The sequence below is a fragment of the Sorex fumeus genome, unplaced genomic scaffold (genome assembly GCF_029834395.1).
Source record: "Sorex fumeus unplaced genomic scaffold, SorFum_2.1 ptg000014l, whole genome shotgun sequence".
Classification (NCBI taxonomy): Eukaryota; Metazoa; Chordata; class Mammalia; order Eulipotyphla; family Soricidae; genus Sorex; species Sorex fumeus.
The window spans coordinates 31,571,410-31,598,994 of record NW_026606071.1 but is presented as its reverse complement, the minus strand read 5'-3'; the positions used below and the strand labels follow the sequence as shown (position 1 = coordinate 31,598,994).

At 39.0% G+C, this 27,585-nt stretch overlaps 1 protein-coding gene and 1 non-coding gene across 2 annotated transcripts in view; one reads left to right on the top strand and one right to left on the bottom strand.

The window, feature by feature from the left end:
* The window catches only part of SPAG16 (sperm associated antigen 16), a 1,095,878-nt gene that overhangs the window by 736,323 nt on the left and 331,970 nt on the right, over window positions 1-27,585 (bottom strand). The gene's annotated exons all lie outside the window — the stretch shown is intronic.
* On the top strand, window positions 52-157 carry LOC130021191 (U6 spliceosomal RNA). The gene has a single exon (XR_008792097.1). It is a non-coding gene; the product is annotated as a U6 spliceosomal RNA (small nuclear RNA).

Here is a 27,585-nt window from a genome sequence, read left to right as displayed (position 1 = left end):
TTGGACTATACTAGCACGCAACAGGGACAAATGGAGACGTTACTGATGTCCATTCGAGCAATCGAAGATATATGGGATAACAAGTGATACAGAGAATATTAGCTTGTTCCCTGCATAAAAATGACACACAAATTCATAAATTCTTTTATACATTTTTCAGTAAAAGTTGACTATCACATTAAAAGAAGGACAGAGAGAGAATGATCTCATTAATCTGAATAGAGTAACAGGATGAGGGAATGTGGTATAGTAAAGAGGAGCAAGGTTTCCGTAGATTGCTCTCCCCAGGATATAGGGAGAAGAATGGAAAAGAAAAGAAATCAGGATGGGGATGGGGGGAGGGAAGAATGAGTAAAAAGAGGTAGATGGGGAGCAACTGAAAGGGTTAGGGGTCAAGGACCTCAGGGACATCAGTGACGCAGAGGAGTGGTATAGTACATATCCAAACCACAGAGTATGCATCCAAACCCTAAAAACATGAGCACTGAACTGAAAATGTGCCTTTTAAGCTGACAGCTGGGGTAGGGAATGAGAGTAGGGGGCCAGTTGAAGAAGGACCTTGGGAACATTGGTGAAGGGAAATTGGCATTAGTGGAAGAAATGGTGTTAAAAGAATGTAATCTAAAACTCAATTAAAGAGCTGTGTAAACCACAATTCTTATATAATAAAAATAAAATAAAATGCATTCTTTTTAATTAAATATTTTTATTTCATAACAAAAGAGTTTGTGACAACCAACTATGATAGCCAGACTCCAAGACGGTACCCACTAGTTAAGATTCTTCTGCAGTCCCCTTTCACACTATATTGAACTGGACATTCTATCCAACAGAATATGGCAGAAGTGGTAAAGTTCTGAGAGCAGGTGACAGGATTCAGTTTAAATCTCTGCCTTACTTTTATAAATCACTCAATAAAAAAGTAAAGTACTGTGTTTTAATAATATTTAAGTAGTTCCATGAGACAAACAGAACTCTCGAGCACCAACATAACAGCCCAGGTAAGTGGGTCTTCTTAGGATTGTGTTACCTAGCCGTACTGAAAAACTTAAGTAAATGCTACTGCAAACTCAAACAGATAGCCAGACACATTTAGACAAATGATTTTGAATTTGTAGACCCTCAAAAATTTTAATTAAAAAAAAGATCTTTCAGTATTTAAGACACTAAATTTTGGTATGATTTCTTACATACTATTAGTTAACAAAATAATATGCTAATTGTTTTGTTTCACTGTGTATCACTTGTATCACTTCTCATCCCATTGATCATTGATTTGCTCAAGTGGGCACCAGTACCATCTCCATTCATTCCTGTCGTGTGCTACTGTAGCCCAATGGCATCAGCTAGCTCCAGAAACATGAAGCATATCAAATTGTTCATTCAGGGTTTTGATGAAGAAGTCCAACGATCTCATAGGTGGGCGGCCACGCGTTCTTTTTTTTTTTTTTCCCTTTATTTTATTTTTTTTTAAAGTTGTAGATTTACAATTTTTTGTGCTTTGGTTTCAATTATACAATGATCAGATACCCATCCCTCCACCAGTGCCCATTTTCCACCACCATGGATAATATCCCTCCCACCCCCATCCCCCCATCCCCCCGTCTCTGTGGCAGGGCAATCCCCTGTGTTCTCTCTCTCCTTTTGGGTGTTGTGGTCTGCAAAAGAGGCATTGAGTGGCAAACATGTTCAGTCCATAGTCTACTTTCGACATGTATCTCCCCTCCTGGGAGGATCCTCCAAACATCCTTTATTTGGTGCTCCCTTCTCTATCTGAATAGCCCTTTCCTCTAGGATACCCGGCTGGCCTCTAAGTTATGGAGTAATCCTCCTGGTGCTGATCTCAGCTATTCTTGGGTATTAATCTCATACTTTGTTACTTTATATCCCCCAGATGAATGCAATCTTTCTATGTCTATCCCTCTCTTTCTGACTCATTTCGCTTAGCATGATACTTTCCATATTGTACCACTTGTATGTAAATTTCGTGACTTCATCTTTTCTAAGAGCTACATAGTACTCCATTGTGTAGATGTACCAAAGTTTCTTTAACCAGTCATCTGTTCTTGGGCATTCAGGTTTCTTCCAGTTTCTGGCTATTGTAAAGAGGGCTGCAATGAACAAACAAGTGCAGATGTCACTTCGACTATACATTTTTGCCTCTCTGGGATATATTCCCAGGAGTGGTATTGCTGGGTCAAATGGGAGCTCAATTTCTAATTTTTTGAGAATCGTCCATACTGTTTTCCAGAAGGGCTGAACCAGTGGACATTCCCACCAACAGTGAAGGAGTGTCCCTTTCTCGCCACATCCACGCCAGCATCGGTTGCTTTTGTTCTTTTGAATGTGGGCCAGTCTCTGAGGTGTGAGATGGTATCTCATTGTGGTTTTGATCTGCATCTCCCTGATGATTAATGATGTAGAGCATTTTCTCATGTGCTTTTTTGCCATTCGGATTTCTTCTTTGAGAAAGTTTCTGTTCATTTCATTGCCCCATTTTTGGATGGGGTTGGATGTTTTCTTCTTGTGGAGTTTAACCAGTATTTTGTATATCCTGGATATCAACCCCTTGTCAGATGTGTATTCGGTGAATATCCTTTCCCATTCTGTAGACTGTCTTTGTACTTTGGTCACTGTTTCTTTGGAGGTGCAGAAGCTTCTTAGTTTAAGATAGTCCCATTTATCTATCTCTGTTTTCACTTGCTCGGCCAGTGGCGTGGCATCTTTGAAGACACCATTAGCTTCAATGTCATGGAGGGTTTTGCCAACTTTATCTTCAATGTACCTTATGGTTTCTGGTCTGATGTTGAGGTCTTTAATCCATTTTGATCTTACTTTTGTACATGGTGTTAGGCAGAGTTCTGAGCCTATTTTTTTGCATGTAGCCGTCCAGTGATGCCAACACAATTTATTAAAGAGGCTTTCCTTACTCCACTTCACATTACTTGCACCTTTATCAAAGATTAGATGAGCATATGATTGAGGAGAGATGTCAGTGTATTCAACCCTGTTCCATTGGTCTGCAGTTCTGCCTTTGTTCCAGTACCATGCTGTTTTAATTATTACTGCTTTGTAGTACAGTTTGAAGTTCGGGAGGTTGATTCCTCCCATTTTCTTTTTCCCAAGAATTGCTTTAGCTATTCGTGGGGGCTTATTGTTCCATATAAATTTCAAGAGTGTTTGCTCCATTTCTTTGAAGAATGTCATGGGTATCCTTATAGGGATTGCATTGAATTTATACAATGCTTTCGGTAGTATTGCCATTTTGACAATGTTAAGTCTCCCGACCCATGAGCAGGGGATATCTTTCCATTTCCTCATGTCCTCTTTTATTTCCTGAAGTAGCGTTTTGTAGTTTTCTTTGTACAGGTCCTTTACTTCCTTAGTTAAGCTGATTCCTAGGTACTTGATTTTCTGGGGCACAATTGTGAATGGGATTGTTTTTTTCATGTTGCTTTCTTCTCTCTCACTGTTTGCGTATAGGAAAGCCATGGACTTTTGGGTATTGATTTTATAACCTGCAACTTTACTATACGAGTCTATTGTTTCTAAGAGTTTTTTGGTGGAAGTTATTGGGTTCTCTAAGTAGAGTATCATATCATCTGCGAATAGTGAGAGCTTGATTTCTTCCTTTCCTACCTGAATGCCCTTAATGTCTTTTTCCTGCCTAATCGCTATTGCAAGTACTTCCAGTACTATATTGAACAGCAGTGGAGAGAGTGGGCATCCCTGTCTCGTCCCTGATCTTAGAGGGAAGGCTCTCAGTTTTTCCCCATTGAGGATGATGCTTGCTGTAGGCTTGTGGTAGATGGCTTTAATTATGTTGAGGAAGGTCCCCTCTATACCCATTTTGGCTAGGGTTTTCATCATAAAGGGGTGCTGGATCTTATCAAATGCTTTCTCTGCATCTATTGATATGATCATATGCTTTTTATCTTTTCTTTTGTTGATATGGTGGATTATGTTGATTGATTTCCGAATGTTGAACCATCCTTGCATCCCTGGGATGAATCCTACTTGGTCATGGTGTATGATCTTTTTGATGAGTAGTTGGATTCTATTTGCTAGTAGTTTGTTGAGGATCTTTGCATCTGTGTTCATCAGGGATATCGGCCTGTAATTCTCTTTCTTTGTGGTATCTCTGTCTGCTTTTGGTATCAGTGTGATATTTGCTTCGTAGAAACTGTTTGGAAGTGTTTTTGATATTTCAATTTCGTGGAAAAGCTTAAAGAGCATAGGGAGTAAGTCCGCTTTAAAGATTTGGAAGAATTCACTAGTGAATCCATCCGGGCCAGGACTTTTGTGCTTGGGGAGACTTTTTATTACCATTTCAATTTCCTTGATGGTGATAGGTCTGTTCAGGTATTCCAGGTCTTCTTGGTTCAGCCTTGGGAGTCTGTAGGAGTCTAGGAATTTATCCATTTCCTCGAGGTTTTGATGTTCCGTGGCATAAAGCTTCTCAAAGTACTCCCTGAGGATCCTCTGAATTTCTGTGGTTTCTGTTTTAATGACCCCCTTTTCATTTCTGATTCGGTTTATTAGGGTTTTCTCTCTCCCTTTCTTTGTGAGTTTTGCTAGAGGCTTATCGATCTTGTTAATTTTCTCAAAGAACCAGCTCTTGGTTTCATTGATCTTTCGGATTGTTTTTTGGGTTTCCATCTCGTTAATCTCTGCTCTGAGTTTTATTATTTCCTTTCTCCTGTTCGGGTTGTGCTCCTTTTTTTGGTCCTTCTCCAAGCTCTTAAGCTGTGAGGTTAGGTTACTTATGTGTGCTCGCTCCTCCTTCCTGAGGAATGCTTGTAGAGCTATAAACTTTCCTCTTAACACAGCCTTTGCTGTGTCCCATAAGTTTTGGTAACTCGTGTTCTCATTTTCATTCGTTTCTAGGAATCTTTTGATTTCCTCTTTGATTTCCTGTCTAATCCACTCGTTGTTCAATAGTGCACTGTTTAACTTCCAGGTGTTTGATTTAGTTTTCTGTTTTTGTGTGTGATTTACTTCTAATTTCAGCGCATTATGGTCTGAGAAGATTGTTGATACAATCTCTACCTTCTTAATTTTATGGAGGCATGTTTTGTGGCTCAGCATGTGGTCTATCTTGGAGAATGTTCCATGTACGCTTGAGAAGAATGTGTATTCAGCTTTTTGTGGATGAAGTGTCCTGTATATATCTACTAAGTCCCTTTCTTCCATTGTTTCCCTCAAATGAAGTATGTCCTTGCTAAGCTTGAGTCTGGTTGATCTATCAAGAGGTGACAAAGCAGTGTTGAAGTCTCCCACTAGTATTGTGTTGCTATTGATGTCTTTTTCCAAATCTATGAGTAGTTGTTTTAAGTACTTTGCTGGTCTCTCATTAGGTGCATATACATTTATTATTGTAAGTTCTTCCTGTTGTACAGATCCTCTGATCAATAAGTAATGGCCTTCACTGTCTCTTATGACCTTCCTCACTCTGAAATCAATGTGGTCTGATATAAGGATGGCTACCCCAGCTTTTTTATGGGAGCTGTTTGCCTGTAGGATTGTTTTCCAGCCTTTGACTCTGAGTCTGTGTTTGCTTTGACTATTGAGATGCGTTTCTTGCAGGCAGCAGAATGTTGGGTTCAATTTTCTAATCCATCCTGCCACTCTATGTCTTTTAATTGGTGCATTTAGCCCATTGACATTGAGAGAGATTATTGTTATGGGATTTTGTCCCATTGTTCTGTTAAAATTGGGTGTATTTGAGGGGCCTTTCTTGCCTTAAAGTAGCCCATTTAGTTTTTCTTGTAACCATGGTTTTGAGTCTATGAAGTTCCTGAGCTGTTGTTTGTCTGTGAAACTGTGTGTTGTTCCTTCTATTATGAATGAGAGTCTTGCTGGGAAAAGTATTTTGGGGGAGGCATTTATTTCATTGAGTTTTTTTACTATGTCCCACCACTGTTTTCGGGCCATGAGGGTTTCATCAGAAAAATCAGCTGTGAATTTTAAGGATGCTCCTTTGTAAGAGATTTCTTTCTTCGATCTTGCTGCTTTCAGAATTTTGTCTCTGTCTAAGGTTTTGGTCATTTTGATCAGAATGTGTCTTGGGGTATTTTTATTCGGATTTCTTCTAGCTGGTACCCTTCGGGCCTCCTGAATGTGGTCACAAGTTTTCTTCAGCTCTGGAAATGTTGTAGCAATGATGTCTTTGACAGTTTCTTCTTCATCGAGGTTTTCTTCCTGTCCCTCTGGGACTCCAATAATTCTTATGTTACCCCTCTTGGCTTCATCACGATCTTCTCTTGCCATCTGTTCCCGAATTGTGAGTCTCTTTTCCATTTTCTGCTCTTTTCGGGAGAGTCTCTGAACTTCATCCTCGAGCTCACTGATTCTGTTCTCAGCCGCTGTTACTCTGCTGCTGAGGCCTTCCACTGAGCTTTTCAATTCGCCTACGAGATTTTTCAGGTCTGACATTTCTGATTGCATTTTCCTCATTTCTGCCTTCAGATCCTCTTGTCTTCTATTGGCATTGCTTTCCATTGTTTCTTTTAATTCCCTAAGCATCCTAAGTAGCTCCCTTCTGAATTCCTTGTCAGAGAGGTTGTCTAACACTACAGTACTGTTGGTGTCATCTGGGCTAGACTCTTCAATATGAATGTTTGGTGGGCTTTTGCGTTGCTTTACCATTGTGAGAGGTGTGGTTTAGTCCTTCACGTTCAGTGTTACTATTCTGCTTGATATCCAGTGTGAGTTAAGATAGGCTTATGAGTTATTGGCAACTGTATTTCTAGTGGCTGAGCTAAAATAGAGAAGTTTCCATCTAAGAAGTTAGCTTATGGTTCCTATGGCATATGTAGTGGGAAAATATTTCGCGGCCGCGTTAGCGGCCGTGGCTCCGGAAAGAGTCCCTGGCACTGGGCGAGGAGTTGGGAATGTCTCCTGTTTGGAATTGGAGCCGTTCAGCTTTGTTGCCCAGAGCTGGGCCTCTGTGCCCGTCCCACGCGGATCAGGGGTTGAAAACCGGCTGTCTCGGGGCTGTTTCTAGCTGCGGGCCACGCGTTCTTTTGACTTCCCATGGAATCCAGTCGGTAACGGCACTAGTCCAGTGGTTGTCTCTAAATTGCATTACATGTCTGGCCCATTTGATTTTCGATGCCTTGGCAAACAAGACAGTGTCCCTGATACTCGGTCATCAAATAAGGTTGGAACTCTGGATTCCTTCTCTTACTTGAGTGAAATGTGATACTCCAAGCATAGCTCTTTCTATTCCTCTTTGAGAGACCTGAATAGTGTTCTCCTGTTTCAGTTTCCGCAGGGCCCAGGTCTCTGAGGTGTGTGTTAGTGCAAGAAGATGGTGGAGTTGAAAAGATATGCCTGGAGCTGGAGGTTCTTTGTCCTCTTAACAACTTCTTTGACACTCTTGATGACGTTCCATGCCACTCTTCTTCCTGCTCAGTTCTGGTGCCAAGTCATTCATCATGTTGAGTTCTTTATCTAGGTACACATAACTGCTATATTCTGAGATGTTTCTTCCATTGAGAATAAATGGAACGTCAGGTACTAGTTTGTTTCTCGTGAACACTGTCTTCGTGAGTCAGCTGCAGTTCGACCTTTCCTCACTTACCGTCGAAGTAGGCCAGCACCTCTGTTCCGCTGATGACATCATTCTAATAACAGCAAACATTAGCCAAGTGGCTAATGCTAGCTGACTTGGATCACTTCACTGTGTGTGTAGGGGCTCAAATTCAGGGCCTTAAACATGGAAGGCTAGACAAATATGCTCTACCACAAACCTATATCCTGACTTCTAAAGTCTCTCTCTCTAAATATATACATATAAACATATATATGTAAATATGCATATATACATATATAACAACAATATAGTTAAAAAGATAAGGCCATCATATTTTTATTTTAGAAAAAAGTATACTTAGTATATTACACAGAAAAACTGCAAAAAGACAAAAATAAAAGTAAAGATATGCTATTTTGTTAAAAAAGATGATGATCCAAACTAAGGCAAATATTTAATGCTGCATTAATCTCCAGTGTTATCACATTTGAGAAAAACAAATTATGGAAATTTTTTACTCTGATAGCAAATAAAATTTTAAATATTTTATTATTTAATCTTCACATGTCATTTGAGGAATCATCACTGAGTTCTCTAAGTGCAAATATGTTTGGAGAAGTTTGATTCACTCAACTAATATCTCTCAAAGCTTTGCCAAGTAGAAGTTTGCTGGCACTTTTCTATCTCCGGAAACTGACATCAGCTATTTTGCAGACAAGGACAAAAAGCCCAGAAAGTGCTAACAGCCAGTGACCCTGCCGCCACGCTCTGCAATGGCTTTCAAGCCTGCTGCTGCCAGACAGTGCTATCACCATGCTCAGCAGCAATTTCCCAAATGATGCACTTTGTACCGTCAGGTCTGCAGCCAATGCAACACAATTTGCCAAAGCACAGAGCAGAGAGGGGAGCTTGTTTCTTTACTCCCCCTCAATTATCTGTATTGCTCGAGATACAGAGTGAAGTCACTACTCTATGGCAAGCGTCCGGTCTCCCCGTCTGACCAAGTTAATTCACAAATTCTGGAATATTTTTAAAAAGAAATTGAGTTTATTTTGAACTTGTTGAATGCTTTACTCAAACTTATCAAACATTCTAACCGTTCCAATCCAAACGGCAGCACTAAGATGCTATAAAGTATCCCATTATTAAGAGTAAACAAAAATCCATTAATTCTATTCACTGAGTTTACATGTAAATTGGGGGCCTAGAAAAGTGTGTGCTGGATACTTAATGTATGTTATTAATAACTGAAAAAAAAAGACTCTTGAATGTTAGGAAATGCACATAAGTTCAGGGTATTGAAATTTTCTATTATAATGATCTGTTTACCTGGCTCCAGTAGGGTGGGTCTTCTGGGTGTGATCCTGGGTCCTCAGAGATCGGTGGAAGCAGGCAGAGGATCTCTGTTTCTGGGTCTCGTTGAGCCCTGGAGTCCAAGGTCACAAAGTTCCATTTTACCTGGTTCTGTGGAGCTTCGCCCGCTCAAGCAAATCGATGACTAATGGTGTGTCAAGTGATTAAGTGATCAATGATTTGTTTACAACTTCTCTTACCCTGTTCCTCTCTCCCTCTCTTTTCCATTTCTCTTTCTCACTCACACCCACATATTTGAGAACATGTTAACAGTTGCTGGATTTAAATGTCTTCTTTCAGAAATAGTAAGCTAAAATGTATGTGGATTCAATACCGAGACTTACAAGTTCCTGGTAAGCCTCAGTTCATAATTTGGGTTTCCAAATTTTTTTCACTTAAAAAAATTACTACTGCATTAACTTAATTCAAACCACAATCACCTCTACTCAAATTGCTTCTGTCATTTCTTTAACTCAATTCATGAGCAAGTTTTATTTATTCACTCTACTACAAGTAGAGCCCTCTTGAAAATATAAATCAGATTGTCAATCCCTTTTTTAATACTCTTCCACCACTTCTTAACACCCGAAGATATAAAGCAAATTTGCTGAATTTGTATAAAAGGTTCTTTTTTTCCTCTAAATTCACAAATTCAATTTTTCAATCTTCTTTAGCTTTGAAAATGAATCATAGTGATTAACATTTATCCAGTTCCCATTCCAACAAATGGTGATCTTAGAGTCACAACAGGCATACTGCTAGATTTTTCACAGAGTACCCTGAGAAAGAAAGTAGATAGTTGGTGATGTCATTTTGCTGATGCTCCAATCTTAGATCAACCTATTATTAACTGTGTTCTTCATCCTTTTCTCCCTGTTGCTCTTACCAGCTAAGGGAATCAAATGCATTAGTGCATGCAAAGCTTGATGAAAAGTGAGCATTTACTGAACAGTAGTTATTAATTTTTATAACTCCATGGGGAAGTCATTGTATTTATCACCAGCTTATACTTGAAAAAATTTTCAAAGAGTACATTTCCTTGTTTTGTTTTGTTTGGAGACCATACCCAGTGGTGCTTGGAGCTTGCTCCTGGCTTGATGCTCAGGGATTAGTCCTGAGGCTGCTCAGCATATCATATGAGATACAGAGATCGAAACTGGTCTGCTATGTGCAAGCAAGTGCCTTACTCACTGTATTAGCTCTCTGACCCCAAATAGAACATTCAACTTATAAAATATTAACAAAATGAAGTACAGCTACTCAGGTATACAGATTACTGATTGCTATAAGTTATTTTAGGCAATGAGGCGCATGGTCATCCTGCTGAGACCAAAACTACTCAATGAATAAACAGAGACAGCAGATAGACACTAACAGGAGCCACGACATAAAAAAATACAAATGTTATTATTATTGTATTACTATTATTTATTGTTGACAGAGCCTGGCAAGCTCCCTGAGGTGTATTCGATATGCCAAAAACAGGAACAAGTCTCACAATGAAGACATTACTGGTGCCCGCTCGAGCAAATCTATGAATAACAGGGGGGGACAGTGCTACAGTGCAGTGCTATTATTTATTGTCAGTGCTAATGTATGTCTACACAAACTCTGAAAAAGTGAATAATTATGGTTTATTTTCAGAAGGAACTGATTTCAGAAAAAAAAAAAAGAAGAGTGGTACTAGAGCACAAGCTGCCCAAACCAAATCCTGAGCTGTGAGGTCAGGGTAAGGTAGAGGTCACTGCACAAACAGAAACCTGACACTGATTTGGACTGCAGAGAAAGCAGTGGATGCATTCAGTGGCACGGGCTGAGGTGCAACTTGTGAAAGGTGAACTTTGAGGGCTACCCACACCTACCCAAAGTCAGGGCTTCTCCCACAATCTCTCACTCCATAGTAGACTAAATGTTGAAGTGATGTCCACTGCCAAACTTACAGAATGGAGTCGAGAAGGGTCCCTCAACACTCATCAGGATCTGTTACCACTCACATTAAAAACTTCAGCATGACCTTGTTGTGGCTGCTTAACAAACTGACCAAAAGGATATGAGACTCCAACAAAGAAATGGACAGAGTGAGTATACTAATGTTAATTGGAAAACATAATTGCATTCTGATATTAATTGTAGCGCTATTCACAATAGCCAATATCTGGAAACAACCTGGTGAGTAAGAGTAAAGAAACTATGGTATATAAGCATACTACTCAGATGAAACCCTGCAGTTCACTGCTGTGTGGATATATCGGTCACGGTCACAGTCCTCCCATTGTTCATCGATTTGCTCGAGTGGGCCCAGTCACGTCTCCATAATGAGACTTGTTGTTACTGTGTTTGGCATATTGAGTATGTCACAGGTAGCTTGCCAGGCTCTGCCGTGCAGGCGAGATACTCCCGGTAGCTTGCCGGGCACTCTGAGAGGGGCAGAGGAATCGAACTCAAGTCGGCCATATTGGCTGCATGCAAGGCAAACGCCCTACCACTGTACTATCGCTCCAGCCCGTGGATATATCAGGCAGAGAAAAATGAGCCAAAGGAGGAGGAAAATTAACTCTAATGTGTGGTATAAAGAAACATGGTAAGTTCATAAAATATGGTCAATGATACAGACCCTGAGTGTCAGTCTTGATAACTGTGTTTGCTATGAAGGTATTGGAAAAGGGGTTAAAAGGGACCTACAGACAAAGGAGCGATGCTGACACTTTCTTAGTGAGTGTAGTTTATAAACATTGCATGACTGAAACATTATTAATTACAGTGTTGTAAATCACGGTGCCTAAATATAAAGTAGGGGAATTATACTTGATTTAGATTCACAGGTTCCTGATGGTGAACCAAAACCTAAACCTAGGTTTAATGAAATAATTTAATATTAGTAGTCTCTCAGAATAAGAATCAGAAGGAATGTCTTTGATATACCTGGGTCAGAGTATTTTTTTTAAAGGAATGGAAGCACTTTATACCAGATAGTAAAATCCTATATAATCTGGACAAACCTGTATCAGAAAATACATCAGAAAATACTGTGATTCAGTAATAAATGCCTCCCATGTATGGGTTTTACTTGTAAAGCTTGCTCTGACAAGGATGGGTGAGAACTCATCATTGATGTGGTCTCTCTACAGATTTATCTTATCATCTCATTTTAGAACTGATAATTTTGGTCATCATAAGAGAAAGAAACAGATAAAATGGGAATGTATGTGCAAACTCTTAAAAGATTTTGCCAGAAAGTAAAATCCTTCACTTCTATTCACATTTCCCTGAGCCAAACAGATATGTCTACAACTGAGTAGAAATTGATGAACATGTGTTCTTCCACAGAAAGGGGTAAAACATACAGGTGACCAATAATACATCTATGGCAAATACTAGGAAACAGCCTATATCAGTATCTCTAGATGCTATCTCTTCAGTCAGTTCCATCTCCCTCAGGAGATTGCTTGACTTGGTGTCAAGAACAACCTGAAAATTTTTTGATTTATATAAATTAAAGAAACAGACTTTTCAAAGAAACAGCTGAAAGAAAATCCATTTTGAGATTTCAATTTTGTCAAATTTCTCCCTTATAATACAACAATTATCTTAGTTTCTGTGTGCTATAGATTCTGATATTTTAGAAATATTAGATAATTATTCTGAAAATATGACCATATAAAACTATTATTAATATTACATTGTAATTGGATCTGGCTATACTTTCTTTTGAACCCAGATAGTTGTTTAGATATTGAAATTCCTATAGATTCTGAAACTTTCTATATATAGATCTTCTATGAAAAGATGCAGAAAAGATGTTAAAACATTGAGAAAGCTCCAGTGAATTGTCAGTAAAAGAAAATATAGAAATTTAGAAATCTGTGAAAGGAGAAGAGGAAAGTTGCTGCATGTATGTATTTGAATTAAAATCAATAGACAACACTGAGTCTCATTTAGGCATCATATCTTTATTTTCCACTTGGCACTTGATGCGTTAAAATGCAGCATAATGAAAATTGTTTCTGCAAAGTAAAAGAATCACTGAGAACTAAATGTATTGTTAAGTATATAAAGCTTCATGACAGGATTTTTGGTCATTAAGATGTAAGCAACATCCTAAGAAATGTGGTCCTAATTACAGTATGAAAATATACATTTGTCTTGAAAATAGCACAATTGAGAAATACGTAGTATCCATTGTAAGAGAAAAAAGACACAAATATGGTGTTTTATGTTTCTACATCTTATAAATATTATCTAAGCAGTTTAAGCTAGAAATTTAAAAGGAGAATGTCTTGAAAATGAGCTAGAATTACTATAAATTTGGTTAATACACAATTCGGTGAAGAACTATATATATTTTTGTGAAAAATCAGTTTTGGCAGCTAAATAATTTTTGTTTTATTTTCTGTGGACAAAAATTCTATAATCTCTATAACAAATTGTTGTTTATAATGCTTTTAGCCTAAACCTATTTGTGTATGTGTGTAGTTAAGATGCTGCATAGCTTTATATTCATGCATATAAATTCATTCCCTTATTTACATAACACAAACTTTTCAAGGGAACTATATTGCAGAATTATGGCCTATTAACTCAGATACCTAGGGAAAATTTCCCTAGGAACTTCACTTAATTAGAATGTGACTGTATTTATCCAGGAAAAAGAAAGCTTTGAGTTGTCAGATAAAATTGCACATTTTACAAGCCACACCCGGAATCAGACTTTACTAATATTTTCAAGGATACATATGTTCAAATTGAACACATAACACAGAGAAAAATCTAGAATGACTTTAACACAAGTTCACACACTTTCCCTATTTGATAAACTGTCCCAGATTACTAATGGAACCTTCAAACAAGATCTTTGGTCAAATGACTTAGCAGAAAGGCATCTATTTTGGCACAAAACATCTCCATTTTATATCAGGAGTGTGATGGTATATGGATGCCATTTCCAGAGAGCCATACTATATAGGTTTGTTCCCCTAGCACTATAAATATTTGCTACAACAGTTCATGGAGAGCAATGCTTCCAGTCACATGTGCCACGGGGTTTGCCAGTGATGTGTCACTAACATATTTCACAGAAACTTATTTCCTCAAGCTGTTCTCAGTAAGTGGAATCCTTCACTGAGAGCTTACTAACTGCTCTCTTCCCATTTTACTAGACATAATAATGATAAAATAAATTGCAGCTACAAAAACTATAAACCAGAACCTGTCAAAGAAAAAGATGCTTTCAAGAATGCCCAGGATGGTTGAGACTTAAAAATCCATTGATGAATAAAACAGAAGGGGAGGATGAACATGATAAATAGAAGAGAAAAATAAGTGTTGGAGTCACAATTGAAACAGAACAGCAAAAATACAAAGGGGATGAGAGGAAATGTGGAAAAATATATAAACAGGTATGGAGAGGGGAAAAATGTGAGTTAAGGGCACCAAAAATGGAGATAGAGAATTTGAGCTACCACATCAACAGTGAGTACTATACTATTAATGAGCACAGGGACAGTTCTTGGAAAACTAGCCTTTATTAAAATTTCCAACATTTGTTAATCACCTCCTGTGTGCCCATTAACTATACTCTGCCTTCAATTGTCACCACATTGTAGAGGGAATTTAGTATTTTATAGATTAAGATGGTAGATCACTGGCCCAAGTTACTGCAGGTAAAACGGTAGCAACATCAAACTTGAATTCAGTTCAGTAACACCTCTCCACTGTATTTAATCACCACAGTGCAGTGAGCTGTGGAGTAGAGGCTATCACTTCAAGTTAGGTCAACCGATGACAATAAGGTATAAAGGAACAGAGAACATGTAACCATGTAAATATTCTGAGTGTTAGGCAGAAAAGTTTCAGTGATCAGTACGTAGATAATAATTGAAAAAAATAAAATACATAAGATTACTCAATAATAGTGTATAGAATCAGAATGAAATAAGCATTCCTTTTCCATTATTTTTAATTTTATTTGAATCACCATGAGATACAGGTACAAAGCTTTCATGATTGAGTTTTAGTCATACAATAATCAAACACCCATCTCTCCACCAGTGTGCATTTTCCACCAGCAATGTCCCCAGTACCCCTCAAGCCATCCCCACCCAATCCCACCCCCCTGCCTCTTTGTCAGGCATCTTCCTTCTTACTCTATAATTTTGAACATCATCGTTTGCAATGCAGATACCGAGGAGCCATCATAATTGGTTCTTAGTCTACTTTCAGCACACATCCCCCATCCTAAGGAATCCCTCCAACCATCACTGACTTAGTGATCCCTTCTCAATCCCAACTGCCTTCTACCCCAGCACATGAGGTAGGCTTTCAAACCATGGAGTGATCCTCCGGATCCTTAGTCTCTATTGTCCTTGGGTGTTAGTCTCATATTATGTTAGAAAATGTGACCGTTCTTAGGAAACATTGAAAAAAGAGCAATCTCTAAAGGTGACTAATGAAAACTAGACATAGAATAAAGAAGAAAAGTAACTGCACAAAGATCAGATCAGAAAATCCAGGAGGAAAAAATATTACCAGGATAAGGGAACCAATTAACTAAGAGGTTGTAAATGACAAAAGTGGAGAACAGAGAGACAGTGCATCCAGTAAGGCACTTGCCTTGCATGTGACCACCCTGGGTGCAATTTCTGGAACCTCGTATGGTTACTGGAACATTCCAGGAGGTATCCCTGATCATAGAATCAGAAGTAAATACAGCTGGGTGTGACCCCAAAGGAAAACAAAAAGAAAATGACAGAAAGAGAGCTAACTGGAATAAATTTTAAAAAGCATATTGCTGAATACTGAAGACAGTTTACTACAGAAATGAGCTGAAGTGGGAAACATATAAGGAATGAATGAGAAGCTAGATGGAGAATACAAAATGAGTTTTAGTTGGTAAAAGAACTTTATCAAGGATGGTGATAACTGGAGCTGAACATGTGGAGATTCTCTCAAATTTTGTTTCAATATCAATTTTTTATAAAGGATTTTTGGCATGTTTGCATGTTCAAAAGATATTTACTAGAAAAATTGGGAAGGACAAAGATATAAAAAAGAGCAATTTGCTGCCACATGACTGGTACAAGGGGGTATCATGAAACTGGTGAGAAGGAGAGTGATAGTTACAGAATGATGTCTCTCAGATGTGGGTAATAAAAAATGCAGTAAAGGGACCACAAATGGCCAAAATAACAAAGAGTGACTTGATCTAAAGAACTCAGTTTTCCTGGGGGATGATGTGAGGTATCCTGAGGACACTGGTGAAGGTAAATGGGCATGCTGGTGGTGGGTGTTGTTTTGGAATGATGAATGCAAGAAATTGTCACTAATTTCTTATTATAAAAGATGCTAAATAAGTACCTAGATATTATCATTCAAGGACAGTGAATGGAGTGAGAAATAAACAGATGTCTTATCAACACTATGGGAAAAATTGAAAAAGAGCACGTTATAAACGTGATTAATGAAGACTAGACAGATTTAATAAAGTAACTGCAAGGAGTAGGGGGTCATAAAATTCAGGGGGAAAACTTAAACAAATAAATAAGCCTACACATGAAACACTACACACTTATACAGACACACATATACACATATGTATACGTTTCCTATTGCAGCTGTAATGAATTGTCACTAAGTAGTGTCTCATAAGGACACTTGTGTTCACCTTTATGACAGACCCACATAACTGTCCACAGTTCCTTAGTTTAATCAGATCTTAAAGTTCCTCCTGTCATATGAGGTAACATTTACAGTTAGAGGGATTCAATTCAGATATTTTGATGAGCACTGATTAACTTATCACACTATACAAGCTTCATAATACACATTAATCATTTCTCTTGTATTACTCTAAATGCATGACCATAAATTACTCACAGTTCATTCCTAGAGCTCTATAGTCTCTGTGTATTTAAACACTACCAAAATGAATATATTTGTGTGTGTATATATATGTATATATATACTATATATACATACACCTTCTCCTATGTCTCATGTAATCCTCACCTCAAGACCAGTACTCTTTTCACTCTTTTTATCTTCCCTCTCAAATAATGATCATGACAAATAGATTCAACTAAAAGTTTTCTTACTTTCATCATAAAATGTATTCATCTATGTGAAACTGAACTTGGTCTACTGTTTTCACTGTTTTTGGTATAATTAATTCAGTGTTCTTGTTAATAAAACAAGCAAACAAACAAAACCATTTGTGCTCTAACTTCTCAAACTGTCCATGGTCTAGTGAACTTACCTGGCCTTGTCATCCTGTTCCTTAAAGAATCTGTTACTAGATAATTGGATAAAATAAGTCAAACATTTTTGAACAAGTAATTATTTCCTCTAAAAGAATATAAACTAAGTCACGATCACGATCACAATCATCCGTTGTTCGTCAATTGCCTCGAGCAGGCACCAGTAAGGTCTCCTTCGTTCTAGCCCTGAGATTTTAAAAAGTGCCATATTCAAGGCTCTTTCAGGGTTAGGATAATGAGACCCATCATTGTTACTGGTATTTGGCATATTGGGTACGCCACAGGGAGTTTGCCAGACTCTGCCGTGTGGGCAGGTTACATTTGGTAACCTGCCAGGTTGTCCAAAGTAATATACATTACTTTGAGTTTGAGTTTCCCTCCCCACCCAAAGCAGAGCTCCAGCAGCCGAAGACCTCCAGAACCAGCCACAACCACGCTGAGACCATTCTCCTCATGCATGAAGGTACTGGTACCGGCACAGGAACAAAGGCAGGTGGGTCCCGGGGCTGAGATCTTCAAGCCTGCTCAGGTAGGGTCTGAGCATAAACTAAGTATGAGGTCCTAATAAGTGTAGCTCAAAGCTATCCCTGAAACATGACTCCCATAAGATAATAATTTTTAAATTATAAATAAATGGATGAAAAATGGCTCTGGATAAATAATTATTTTTGTAGAAACTAACCAAAGATGGAAATAGAGCTGAGTGATTTACATGTTGTTTATGTATTTGTTTTCGTCTGTTTTTTATGCTATCTATTAATGTAGAGAACTCTGTAGAAAGAAAAATAAAATGTAATAGTTCTTAAGATTGTTATGAAGAAACAATTATAATAGGAACTTCATTTCAAAGTGGAAAGGTATGTACCAGATTTAATCTATGCATTTTTTTCTTTCTCTTAACTAGAATACAAAATAATTAAATTTCAAAATGTATGAGATTTTATGTGTTATATTAATATTTTCAAATTTGGGGCATAGGAAGGAGGGAGAAAAAAGCAAGTACCCAACTCACTATATATTCTCTCTTACCCGACATAACTGAGTTATTTAGCAATCACTTAATCACTTAACTTCCCGTTAGTTGTCGATTTGCTCAAGCGGGCGCCAGTTACGTCTCCATTAGTCCCTGTCACGTGCTAGTGTAGCCCAATGGCATATGTTCGCTCTGGGAACATGAAGAGCCTCAAACCGATCGTTCATGATCTTGAGGAAGAAGTCTGACCATCTGGTAGGTGGGCGGCCACGTGGTCTTTTGACATCCCGTGGAATCCAGTCAGTAACAGCTTTAGTCCAGCGGTCGGCTTTAAATCTCATTACGTGACCAGCCCATCTGATTTTTGACACCTTGGCAAATGAGACAGCATCCTTGATTCTTGATTGTCCACGGATGTCGGAACTCCGGATTCTTTCTCTCATTTGAGTGAAACGTGATATTCCAAGCATAGCTCTTTCTATTCTTCTTTGGGAGACCTGAATAGCGTTCTCATCCTGTTTGTGTAGGGCCCAGGTCTCTGAGGCATATGTTAATGCAGGAAGAACAGTGGAATCAAAAAGACATGCCCAGAGCCGGAGGTTCTTCGTCCTCTTAGCTATTTCTTCGATGTTCTTGAAGGCGTTCCAAGCCGCTCTCTTCCTCCTGCGCAGCTCGGGTGCCAGGTCATTTGTCATATTGACTTCTTGATCTAGGTACACATAGCTGTTGCATTCGGAGATGGTCGTTCCGTTGAGAGCGAATGGGGCATCAGGAACGAGGCTGTTTCTCATAAACATTGTCTTCGTAAGATTCATCTGTAATCCTACCTTTCCACACTCATGGTCAAAGTCGGCCAGCATTTGTGCCGCTTGGCTGATGTTTGCTGCTATTAAAACAATGTCATCAGCAAAGCGGAGGTGGTGCAGTTGCCGACCATCTATCTTCACTCCCATTCCTTCCCATTCCAGTTGTCACATGATGTTCACGAGGGTGGCACTGAAGAGTTTCGGTGAAATGGTATTTATTTAGCAAATAAACCCTAATCACATTTTTCCAACACAGAAATTGCCTAAGAGAATAACAGTCGTCTCATAGAGGTGACTCAAACATTAGTTCCTCTGATGTACACTTTGCTGATTTTCACCATATCCTAGATGTTGTGATATTCAACCTTAGACTAAAGAAGTGTTCCATTAAGTGGCACTAAATGATCTAATCATTTATAATTTTTTCACAGGGGCAACTTGGAACTTTAAGAACCAGATTTATTAGCTTCTTCTCATGATACTTTATTCCATAAAAAAAATAGAATGCAGGTGATGTGAAGTTAGAATCCATCAGCAACACTTTAATATAACTATGACTTTTTTTGTTGTTTTAGGGCCACATCCAGCAGTGCTCAGGACTTAAATTCCTAAATCTACACTCAGGGATTATCTCTGGCTGTGTTCAGGAGTCTGTATGTGGTATGAGGGATTGATCACAAATCGTCAGTATGCAATGCAAGTGCCCTTCTTTTGTATTAACTCTCTCTGACCCAATATAATGAGGAGTTATTAAGCAAATATATTATAGTCTCATGTTAGTGTCATTATTTTTTGAAATGTATAGTACATTTCATAGAAAGGTAAATAAGAAATCATACTGTCTATAAAACAAATATAAACTATGAGTTTCAGTGTGCTCGAACAGGTTCTGTTCCATAATTTTTATTTTGCACCAACTTGAAGCTAAAATTTAGCACTTTCCCTGAGTTCACATCTTGGCATCTCAATTTGTATGCTTATTCTGTGTTCCTTATCCACACTGATGTTGCTACACACTCCCAACAGTCATGCCTCATTGCTTTAAGTTGCTTATGCCCAGTGACTAAATTCATCGAGCATGAGAATTGATAAATTGCCCAATCAGACCTGTTAGATGTTCAAGTTCAGAATGAGTCAAATAGGATTAATATAAAATTCACATACATTTTAAACTTACAGAATATACTTGGAAGTTTTTATATAGTTTTCTTATCAATGTATGTTGGCATATGACTTAGAATACCAAAAATTGTGATTCTTTTGTAAAATCTAGAGTATATATATTTCCATATGTGTGTAACTGTCACTATCACTGTCACTGTCCTCCCATTGTTCATCGTTTTGCTCGAGTGGACACCAGTAACGTCTCACAACAAATTGTGAGACTTGTTACTGATTTTGGCATATTGAATACATAACAGTAGCTTTCCAGGCTTTGCTGTGTGGGTGGAATATTCTCAGTAGTTTGCCTCTCTCTTGAGAGGGGTGGAGAAATTGAACCGGGGTGGGCGCATGCTATCGCTCAAAAACCTGTAGTTTGAGAATTTTTAATAAACATTCTTTAAAAGTAATTTTCCTTTAAAAATGCAGCCATTTTTACTTCATTTACCTAAGAAGTAAAACATAATTTTAAAGACAAAAAAAACTAGAAAGAAATAGGAGACAGTACTTTTTTTATAAAAGGTAATATGGACATGAGAAAATGCTCTACATCATTAATCATCAGGGAGATGCAGATCAAAACAACAATGAGATATCATTTCATACCACAGAGACTGGCCGATATCCACAAGAACAAAAGCAACCGGTGCTGGCACAGATGTGGCGAGAAAGAGACACTCCACTGTTGGAATGCCGACTGGTTCAGCACTTTTGGAAAACAGTATGGACGATTCTCAAAAAATTATAAACTGAGCTCCCATTTGATCCAGCAATACCAGTACTGGGAATATATCCCAGAGAGGCAAAAAAGTATAGTCGAAGTGACATCTGCAATTGTTTGTTCATTGCAGCACTCTTTACAATAGCTAGAATCTGGAAAAAACCGGAGTGTCGGAGAACAGAAGACTGGTTAAAGAAACTTTGGTACGTTTACACAATGGAGTGCTATGTAGCTGTTAGAAAATATGAAGTCATGAAATTTACATACAAGTGGTACTACATGGAAAGTACCATGTTAAGCGAAATGAGTCAGAAAGAGCAGGATAGACACCAAAAGATTGCATTCATCTGGAGAACATAAAGCAACAAAATGGGAGACTAACACCCAGGAGTGGCCCAGATTAGTACCAGGAATTTTGCTCCATGACTTGGAGGCCAGCCACACGTGCTAGGGGAAAAGGAAGCTCAGATAGAGAAGGGAGCACCAAATAAAGGGTGTTGGGAGGATCCTCTCAGGATGGGAGAAGCATGCTGAAAGTAAACTATAGACCAAACACGAATGCCACTCAATGCCTCTCTTGCAAACCACAGAACCCAAAAGGGGAGAGAGAGAGAGAGAGAGAGAGAGAGAGAGAGAGAGAGAGAGAGAGAGAGAGAGAGAACAAAAGGGAATGCCCTGCCACAGAGGCAGGGTGGGATGGGTGGGATGGAGGGTGAGAGGGATACTGGGACCCATGGTGGTAGAAAATGGGCACTGGTGGGGGGATGGGTACTTGATCATTGTATAACTGAAACCCAAGCACAAAAATTTTTAAGTCTATAACTGTACCTCATGGTGTTTCACTAATAAAAAAAATTTTTATAAAATGAAAAAAAGAAGGCAATATGGGCTAAGTGTGGACACTAAGCACTAATCACTGACTTTTTCTCTCCTTTAAAAAATGAATTTTATTTTTGGGGGCACAAATATTTGTCAATTTCTAGCAGGTTTTCTATTACATAATGTCAAACTAATCTTGAAAAAAAGATGTCAAATTATCATCGATTTATTTACTCAAGAAAGATACTGAAAGAAATCCTCCTATTATAATTTTGTATGTTCTTCATCTTAAATTTTGTCTTGCTACTTTTAAATAAAATTATTCAGCTTTTGTTCATTCTGATTCACTTCATAAAATTTTATGTTAGCATGAAATTACTAAAAGTCTTATAATGAACTAATATTTGAAAGCAACATCAAAATGCTTCTATTTTTCGAAATTGTTATTTTATAGTTCACATTCAAAACCCCTAATTTAGAGACACTCTAATATTTGTTTTCTTAGCTTAGCATTTGTGATTTGGGAGCAGGTCATATTTAAAGTGAATTTGTGATCAACTCTAGAATTATTTTTTTTAATTTTTATGATAAGCTACTAGTACATTTTTACTTTACATTTTCCTCAAATATTTATTCCACTGTTACCATGAATATAATGACCAAGAGTTTTCTGCTACTGGTCTTTGGAGAGATGCCAATCTTCTGCAATATTCTGCCAGTCTTTTGAAAAATTATTGCAAGCTTACATGGTATCCCTGGAACATACAGTGGCTGCAAAAGCTTTTCTATATATTGCAGGGAGTTTATTTCTACTTATTGATTCATTAGAATACTGTCTTAAATTTTTGATTTTGTAATGTTTTGAGGGGGGAATACCAAGTAGATTGATCATACTTACTTAAATATGATTAAAGTTGAGTTGGGTTGGAGCAATAGCACAGCAGGTAGGATGTTTGCCTTGCACACAGCCAACCTGAGTTTGATTTCTCCACCCCTCTTCAAGAGTTCGGCAAGCTACTGAGAGTATCTCACCCGCACGGCAAAGCCTGGCAAGCAACCCGTGACATATTCGATATGCCAAAAAACAGTAACAGCAAGTCTCACAATGGAGACTTTACTGGTGCCTGCTCGAGCAAATTGATGAACAATGGGAGGACAGTGCTAGAGTGCTACAGTGCTATTAATTCATTGTATAAAACACATCAATAATAGACCAGTGATTGAAAAGCATGGTTTTAGACAATTGAAATAATAGAAGAAAATAGCAATGATTGCCATTTTCTTACAGCTCTCAGTCTGGTGGGGAATAGCCCGATACAAAATTAACATTAAAGGATGGAGAGGTAGCATAGCCAGTAAAATGTTTGCTTTGTATGTTGCTGAGCCAGTTAAGTCCACCATACTACAAATGGTCCCCTTAACACCACCACAAGTGACTGCTGAGCACAGAGTCAGGAGTTAGATCTGAGGACCACAGGGTGTGGACAAAAAACAAAATCAAACAAAATATCACTTAATCACTTAACTTCCCGTTAGTCGTCGATTTGCTCGAGCGGGCACCAGTAACGTCTCCATTTGTCCCTGTCGCGTGCTAGTGTAGCCCAATGGCATCTGTTCGCTCCGGGAACATGAAGGGCCTCAAACCGATCATTCATGATCTTGACGAAGAAGTCTGACCATCTGGTAGGTGGGCGGCCACGCGGTCTCTTGACATCCCGTGGAATCCAATCAGTAACAGCTCTAGTCCAATGGTCTTCTTTAAATCTCATTATGTGACCAGCCCATCTGATTTTCGACACCTTGGCAAATGAGACAGCGTCCCTGATCCTTGATCGTCGATGGATGTCAGAACTCCGGATTTGTTCTCTCATTTGAGTGAAACGTGATATTCCATGCATAGCTCTTTCTTCCTCGGGAGACCTGAATAGCATTCTCATCTTGTTTGCATAGGGCCCAGGTCTCTGAGGCATATGTTAATGCAGGAAGAACAGTGGAATCAAAGAGATGTGCCCGGAGCCGGAGGTTCTTCGTCCTCTTAGCTATTTCTTCGATGTTCTTGAAGGCGTTCCAAGCGGCTCTCTTCCTCCTGCGCAGCTTGGGTGCCAGGTCATTTGTCATGTTGACCTCTCGACCTAGGTACACATAGCTGTTGCATTCGAAGATGGTTGTTCCATTGAGAGCAAATGGGGCGTCAGGAATGAGGCTGTTTCTCATAAACATTGTCTTCGTAAGATTCAGCTGTAGTCCTACCTTTCCACACTCATGGTCAAAGTCGGCCAGCATTTGTGCCGCTTGGCAGATGTTTGGTGTTATTAAAACAATGTCCTCAGCAAAGCAGAGGTGGTGTAGTTGCCGACCATCTATCTTCACTCCCATTCCTTCCCATTCCAGTCGTCGCATGATGTTCTCGAGGGTGGCACTGAAGAGTTTCGGTGAAATGGTATCACCCTGCCGCACCCCTCTCTTGACATCAACGATCACTTCTTTGTAGTATGATGAGATCCTGGTAGTGAATCCGCAATACAGCTCACGGAAGATCCTGATGTATTGGGCTTAAATGCCCTGATTGGCTAGGGCTTCAATGACCGCTTCCGTCTCAACAGAATCAAAGGCCTTCTTTAAATCAATGAACGTTAAACAGAGCGGCATCTTGAACTCCCAAGAAACCTCAATGAGCTTGGTTATCGTGTGGATATGGTTGATAGTGCTGAATCCTTTGCGGAACCCTGATTGCTCGCATGGTTGTCCTTCATCTAGTGTTCTGCCAATCTTATTTAGGATGACTCAAGTGAACAACTTGTAGATGACAGACAATAGGCAGATCGGGCGATAGTTGCCAATGTCATGGATGTCTCCCTTCTGGAACAGTAGTATGGTCCTGCTGGTTTTCCACTGGGACGGAACCTTGCATTCAGACAGGTAGCGAGTGAAGAGCCGAGCCAGTGTATTGATGAGTACTGACGGCAGGTTCTTCAGGTGTTCAGGTCTGACCTTGTCTGGGCCGGGTGCTGTTTGTTTCTTTACCGACGAAATGGCGTGTCAGATTTCAGAAGGGAGAAAGTTGGGAACGACATATCCATCCTGTGGAATTTGGTATGTCGGCAAGTGGACATGGCTATCGAAGAGATTTGAGTAGAAGTCATGGATAATCTTCTCCATTGCCATTCTGGAGGATGTGATGGATCCATCAGGACGTCGGAGGGCAGTCATCTTGGTCTTATAGTTGGCGAAGGACAGGCAGGCATTACGAATACTTTTCCCGGCTTCTGCCGCATCTACCAGTACTTCTGCTCTTCTCTCTTTGAGGTCTCCCTTGATCGCATCTCTGCACTGCTTTGCGAGCTCGGACGTTAGCTTGCGGTTGCCTGAGGCATGCGCCAAACCACGCTGGCGAATTAGCTCAAGAGTTTTAGAAGATAGGCGACTTTTTGTGGCTATCTCTCTCTTGGCATTCCTCACACATTCATGGAGGTGCTGTACCAGTGGATCGTATTCCTCGTCAATGTTGTCAACAATGGCATCTTCCCATGTTCCCGCAATAGTACCAAAGAGTTCCCAGTTGGTGGTCATTCTGGGAGTTCTCTTTTTGAACTTTGCAGCCCTTTCTCCCCGCTCTGTGAAGTAGAATTTTGCACGAAGGAGACGGTGGTCCGATCCCGTTCAAAATTTTGGGACAACAGCGATATCAGTCAGGCAAAACCGTCGATTGAATATGATGTGGTCCATTTCGTTGTGGAATCGTCCACCGGGAGACTCCGAGGTCCATCGTTTAGATTCTGCCTTCTGGAACTGTGAGTTACCATGAATGGTCTTGGTCAACATGATGAACTCAGACAGTCTCTCACCCTGTTCATTCCATTCTAGGCCATGGGTCCCGATGTGAAGTTCTTCAGCTGATCTTCTCGGTCCTATCTTGGCATTAAAATCACCCACAATGATCTTGTAGAAGTTGTGGTCTTCTTTATAGAACTTCTGTAGCTCCATGTAGAACTTCTCGATTTCTCTTTCATCATAATGAGATGTTGGTGCGTAGACAACGAAGATAGAAACTGCAGGCAGTGAGCCACATCTATTCAAATGTAAACGTCTGATTTGGGTTGTTAGGCATTCGAATGAATCAATGCTCCTGGCCAAGTTTGTGTTGACAAGGACACCAACGCCTCCAACACCTCTTTTATATTTTTTTTGTGTTTTCGACACAAACAAAATATAAATTAAATAAATGTTAAATATAATGAATTATTAAATTATGTAACTTGTACAAGGGTAGAAACTGTTCAAAGATTGTAGGTCAAGAAATATGGCACTGGACAAGGCAAGAGGGGTGTCTATGTGATCCTTGTCTATAAATATCTCTAAAACTTAGTGACTTATAAACATATATCACTACTTTTGTATAGCATTGTGTTTTAACTGCGTTCAGATAGTTGGTTCGCATTTGAGTTTTTAGTGCATATGAAGACCAATAGCACTCTCGTCTGTGCTAGAGGTCCAAAGTGGCTCACTCACTTTGAGATGGTGCTGGCTGTAAACTGGAAACTCAGCTGAGATTGTTAACTAAGGTGCCTACTAGTAATAGGTTACTTTGTCTTTACAGCATGGAGGCTGGATTCTGCTTGAGAGAATACCAACAGTTAACAACCTGGAAGCTACTATTTCAAGAAACCAAGGAAGCCATAAATTTTCCTATAGTCTTGTAAATTCTAGAAAGCCTATCTAATATATTCTATTAGCTAGTGGTCAGCCAGTGACCAGGGAAAGATACAATAATTAATAAGATAACTATAATACTCAGGTAAACTGAGTCTTTCTTTGAAATTACTATAGGAAGCTGTTGTATTATTTTTGCAAGTTCGGGGGCCACAGTGTTGACACTCAGGGTTTATTCCTGGCCTTGTACTCATGAATCATCATAGTGGAGTTTGTGGAATAAATGTGGTGCCAGTGATCAAATCTCGGTGAGTTGCAGGCAAAGCCTTATCTATTCTATTTCGCTCATTTCTCCAACAGCTCATTTCTTAAGCATGAGTATTCATATCCCACATAATATGAATTTTAGTAATAGATTTTAGTGACAGAACTGATGGGTATTTAGAGTTTATTAACAAACAAATTAGATTTAATTAATCCTTTAGTGAAATGCCAGTATTAATAAGATAACTTGAAGCTATTACCAGTCATTTTGAACTCTGTTATAATTCAGTGACAGTCAGTGCTGACAACTTTTATCAACTGTCAATTCAATGTTGTCAGTTTGGAGTCAGCATGAATTCTTTTTTTTTTTAAAAAATCGAATCATCATGAGATACACAGCTACAAAGCTATACATAGTCGTGTTTTAGTCATACAAAGGTCCAACACCTATCCTTCCACCAGTGCAAATTTATCTCTCATTCTTTCCTTTTGGGGTTTGCAATACTAAGCATGAATTCTTTTTAAGCACTTACAAGTCCATGACCTGAGGAATACTTTTATTTGTAGAGTCACACAGTGTTCTTTCCTAGATTCATTATTAGGATATTTTAAAATTTCTATTAGTTAACTAAACCTAATTTCTATCAGTTACTAAACCTATATTTCTGTTAGTTACTAAACCTACATCAGTTGGGCTAGAGTGATAGCACAGCGGTAGGGCGGTTGCCTTGCGCACAGCCAGCCAAACAGAGCCAGGTTCGATTCCTCCACCCCTCTCAGAGAGCCTGGCAAGCTACCAAGAGCATTCAATATGCCAAACACAGTAACAAAAAGTCTCACAATGGAGACATTACTGGACCTGCTCGAGCAAATCGATGAACAATGGGAGGACAGTGACAGTGACATCAGTTACTAAACCTATACATATATAAGTAAGGTACTTAAGGATCCTTTAATGAAAATTTAATGGAAGTTGAACATTGTGCTTCACTAGTTTGTCCAAAGAAATCATTACTATTTACCAAAACATATCTAGAACATGCGGGGTC